This window comes from Pan paniscus, chromosome 2 (genome assembly GCF_029289425.2).
Source record: "Pan paniscus chromosome 2, NHGRI_mPanPan1-v2.0_pri, whole genome shotgun sequence".
Taxonomy (NCBI): Eukaryota; Metazoa; Chordata; class Mammalia; order Primates; family Hominidae; genus Pan; species Pan paniscus.
In genome coordinates this window covers 30245175-30250691 of record NC_085926.1, presented here as the reverse complement: position 1 = coordinate 30250691, position 5517 = coordinate 30245175, and positions in this window count along the sequence as shown.

The window sequence follows — 5517 nt, the reverse complement described above, 5'->3', positions numbered from 1 at the left end:
GAAAGTAGAATTTATTTCTTCATGTAAGAAACCCATTAAAGTGCTGCTTTTTCCCCCTTCTTTGTTGAATTCCACACAAACTACACAAAACACACGTCAACCTCAACTATTTTCCAGTAAAATAGAGGAAAGCACCATAGGGCTAAAATTAAGCCACAGGCTCCTCCCTTCTCCTAAACTCTTCTGATTTCTAACTGCCAGAAAGCTCTTATTCTATTAGCCCATGCTCTGAAGGCCTGTGGATGCGTTTGGGATAGTATTTCCTTCATGTTTATGCCACACTTTGAGGAATGCCAGCTTTACTTTGGATTTCTACAGGGCTGTTTTCAAAGCAATTTCTCAAAGCGTTCATAATTTAATACCTGTAAGATGTTGCTCAGTCAGGGAGGCAAGGCTAGCAGAAAACCCTTCTTTGAATCCTGCCAAGCCTTGAACATGCTCATTTGTGCACAGTGCTGCTGCTTTTTAGACCCAAGAGCCTGAACGTCTTCCTCCACTAGAGGAGCATCTTATGCTGTAGGAGCAGGGCTGAGGAAGAGTCTTTATTCCTCTGGTAAGAGTCAACCAACACTACAGTCCCAGTAAAAATACAGTGCCTATGACCACTGATTTTCCAACACATTGGCTCATGCACATTTTGTTTCACAGACTTATTGTGAAAGCAATCAGATACTCCAAGTGTTTGGAGAAACCTCAATAGGCCATAAAGAACTCCCCTCACTTTCTTCCTTGACAGATGCTTTTGTGGTCTCTTGAACACTTCTAGAAATGGGCCACACATTACTTTGTAGCCATCTGGAAAAGTACAAAGCATCAAAGCATTAATGTGTCAGATACACCCACATTCCTATGCATGGCGTTAGATTGCCAAAGCAGGACTGCAGAGAAGTTACATGAGAACCAACTTTGAGATTCTTAGCAGACCACCCGTTTTATCTTACCGATGGAGTCAGGGATGCCAAGAATGAGGGTGAAATGGTAGAGAATATTTCTTTGGAGAGGATTCATGTGGATATGCTGTGAATTCCACCTCCCTCTATTAAGTAGTATAAAATATAAGTATCATTATGAATAGGGACTCTTTGCAGAGTAAATTATATATCTAGACCACGGTTTTTTAACTTTAGCACTAATGACATTTGGGCTGGATAATTTTTTTGTGGTGAATACTGTAGGATGCTTAGTAGCATCCCTGGTCTCTACTCACTGGACAACAGCACTCCCACCCTCAGTTGCGACAACCAAAATTTTCTCTGGATTTTGCCAATGTTCTCTGGTGGACAAAATCACCCCTGGTAGAGAAGCTGTCTTAGTCCATTTGTGTTGCTATAAACAAATACCTAAGCCTTGTATTTTATAAAGAAAAGAGGCTTATTTGGCTCATGGTTCTACAGGCTGCACAAGAAGTATGACAGCAGCATCTGCTTCTGGCAAGGGCCTCAGGCTGCTTCCACTCATGGTGAAAGGTGAAGGGAGCTGGCTGTACAGAAATCACTTGGTTAGAGAGAAAGCTAGAGAGACAGAGGCACTACTACGCTCATTCTAACAACAAGCTTTCATGGAACTACAGAGGGAAAAGTCACTCGCCCCTCATCCCCCACAGGGAGGACATTAATCTATTCATGAGGGGTCCATCCCTATGACCCAAATGCCTCCCATTAGGCCCTACCTCTAACTTGGGATCAAATATCATCATGAGATTTGTGGGAACAAACACCTAAACTATAGCAGAAACATGGCTCTAGACTTTATTGTCTCTGAAAATTATTTTGTGCATATATGTGGAGGAGAGAGAGAAAGAGAGAGAGAGAGAGTGTGTGTGTGTGTGTGTGTTTGAAATGGTGCCTACCTGCTTACTTGAGCAGGAAAATGAGGAAGCATACCTTTACTTCTCATGGTTAAGAGGCCTCAGAAGAAGCTAGTTGCTGGGATGCAGCATCAAGAATTACTTTGCTTTCCTTGAAAAAGGCTTTATCTGTCTTTTATTTATGAAGCTTAGTTTTACTGGATACAAAATTCTTGGCTGATAATTCTTTTGTTTAAGGAGGTTTAAGATAGGACCCCATTTCTTGCTAGTGTGTAGGATTTCTGCTGAGAAATCATCTGTTAATCTAATAGGTTTTCCTTTATAGGTTATCTGGTGCTTTTGTATCACAGCTCTTTGGATTCTTTCCTTCATCTTGACTTTAGATAACCTGATGACTATGTGCCTAGGTGAAGACTTTTTGTGATGAATTTCCTGGGTGTTCTTTGAGCTTCTTGTATTTGGATATCTAGATCTCTAGCTAGGCCAGGGAAGTACTTTTTTTTATTATTATTCCCTCAAATAAGTTTTCCAAACTTTTAGATTTCTCTTCTTCCTCAGGACACCAGTTACTCTTAGGTTTGGTCATTTAACATAATCCCAAACTTCTTGGAGGCTTTGTTCATTTTTTTTCTTTGCCTGTGTTGGATTGGGTTCATTCAAAAGCCTTGTCTTTGAGCTCTGAAGTTCTTTCTTCTACTTGTTTGATTCTATTATTGTAACTTTCCAGTGTATTTTGCATTTCTATAAGTGTGTCTTTCATTTCCAAAAATTGGGATTTTAAAATTATATCTATTTCTCTAGAGATTTCTTCATCCATATCCTGTTTGTTTGTTTTTTTAATTTCTTTAAGTGGGTTTTCACCTTTCTCTGGTGCTTCCTTGAGTAGCTTAATAATTGAGCTTCTGAATTATTTTTCTTCTTGGAAAAGAAATTCAGAGATTTCTTCTTGGTTTGGATCCATTGCAGGTGAGTTAGTGTGGTCTTCAGGGTGTTAAAGAAACTTTCTTTGTCATATTACCAGAATTGTTTTTCTGGTGCCTTCTCATTTGGGTAGACTGTGTCAGAGGAAAGATCTGGGGCTCAAGAGCCACTGTTCAGATTCTTTTGTCCCATGAGGAAATCCTTTGATGTGGTGCTCTCCCCCTTTCTCTAGGGATAGTGCTTCTCGAGAGGTGGGCTGCAGTGATTGTTATTTCTCTTCTGGGTTTAGTCACACAGCAGAGCTACCGGGCTCTGGGCTGATGCTGGGGAATGTCTGCAGAGTCCTGTGATGTGATCCATCTTCAGGTCTCTCCACTGTGGATACCAACACCTGCTCCAGTAGAGGCAGCAGGGGAGTAAAGCAGACTCTGAGGGTCCTTGATTGTAGTTTTCTTTAGTGTGCTGGTTTTCTCAAATGCTGGTTGTGCTGGCAGCAAAGTTGTCACATGGACAGACTCAGGACCACTGGTTAGCCACGAGTTACAGGCAGTGGAATTAGCAGTTGTTTTCTCCTTTCTTGGAGTGGGGTTGTTCACTTATGAGTTGCTGTAATGGCTTGAGTTGGTTGGCCTCCAGCCAGCAGGTGGCACTATCAAGAGAGCATCAGCAGTGATAGTATAGTGGGGGATACAAGCTTGCCCTGATGTTGCCTGGATAAGCATTCGGGTTTCTCAAGTGATGAGTGGGGCCATAGAGCTCCCAAGAGATTATGTCTTTTGTCTATTGTCTTTGGCTACCAGGGTGGGTAGAGAAAGAACATCAGGTGGGGGCAGGGATGGGCATGTCTGAGCTCAGACTCTCCTTGGGCGGGGCTTGTTGTGGCCGCTGTGGGGGATCGGAATGTGGTTCTCAGGTCAATGGAGTTATGTTCCAAGGGGCGGTTATGGCTACCTCTGCTGCTTTGTACAAGTCATCAGGGATGTGGGGGAAAGTTGTAGGTGACAGGCTCACCCAGCTCCCACACAGCCAGAAAGGTCAGTCTCACTTCCACCATGCCTCACCAATAGCACCGAGTTTATATCCAGGCAGCTAGTGCACAAGGCTGAGATCTTGTCCCAGGCTACAAGCCTCCCTACTGAGAAAACAAGCAGGGCTTTCAGGCTTCACCCCTGTCTACTTGCTGCAGCTTCTATGCTTATATCTGCACTTCCTGTTTGCCATCCTCATCTCACCAATGATTCTGCCCAGGAAAGTTTGTGCTAGGTTAAAATTATTACAAAGTTCAGCTGGGAGTTTCCTTCTCCCTATGGTCCTTCTTCAATTCCACTAGCAGCCCTCCCCAAGGAACCCTGTGAGATAAGGTCAGAAATGGCTTCCCTGGGGACCAAGAGTGCCTATAGGGCTCTTCCTGCTGCTGCTTCTACTTTTATATTTCCCTTGGTTCTCTAAATTTGTTCCAGCTCTAGGTAAGATTAAATCTTTCTCCCATGATCTGGATTTTCAGGTTCCCCAAGAAGGATTTGTGTTCGGAGATCCCCCTCTCACACTTTTGGGCACTCAGTTTTCTGGCTGTCTCATGGAGTTTACAGCAGCAAGCCACTTCTTTCAAAGGGTCTGTGAATTCTTTCAGTTTTCCTGGTATGTTCCTGCAGTAGTTCTTGGAGCAAAAGTTCATGATGTGAGTTCTGTCCATTTGAGTGGGAGCTTCACTGTTCTGTCTGTTTGAGTGGGACACACTGTTCTGTCCATTTGGGAGCTGCAAGGTAGTCCTGCCTCCTATACATCATTTTTTTCTGATCTTCAAAAGTCTTTATATTAAATTATCTATTACTATTATTGGGATGGTTTCTATTTTGCTGGCTGCACTTTGATGGGAACAAGGGCAACAGGGATTTGTCTACATCATCTTTCTGATAGGACCAGCATAGTGGCAGCAGTTCTGCCTCAAGTTACTGGCATGATCAGCACCAGAGCCAGCAGAGGCTTACAGGGAAGGAGTCTGTGATGCCAGGAAGCACCTCCTGAGTGGACAAATTGGAGGCCCCCATGAGAAAAGGGCCCCTTTATCCCAGATCGAAGGTTAACTATGGGTTAGTTTCTGTTTTCTTCATAACAAAATAGAGTCTAATCAGGTTTAAAAAAACTATCAGTAGATCACATGAAATAAGGATATTATCTTATGACCCTTTTGTTTCAGTTTTATATAAATGCATGTATGTGTATACTGGTATCTGATATGAAATGCTTTTTCTATTGTAAGACTGGAAAAAGAAAAGGGAGAAAGAGCTGGTGGCCAACACTTGGGATTCCTGTGCAATCATGAGATTTCTGTGATTATTTTTAAATTGCAGGAAAACTGACCTGAGCAAATGCCTACACATTCAGTCTGTTAAACTAAGTTTAGCTTAAAGCTGCCTTCTAACATATTTTAGGTTCACTCTAAAGGTTTCTCCATCCGTAGTAAACTGTAACCTAACTGGGTGTGCAATCAGACTGTAACCTTCTTCTGTACCAATCACCTAATTTTGGTCAATCATAGGTGACCAACTATTCAAATTGTGCTAAAGGCAAGCACGGAGCTGTAACCAATCCAGCTGTTTCTGTACCTCCCTTTTCTTTTCTGTACGTCACTTTCCTTTTTCAGGCCATAAATCTGATCCCACCATGCAGCAGTGCCAGAACCGCTCTGACCCTATTCTAGTTCTGGGGGCTTCCCAATTTGTGAATCATTCTTTGCTTATTTAAATCCTATTAAATTTAATTTGTCTAAAGTTTTTCTTTTAACAAAC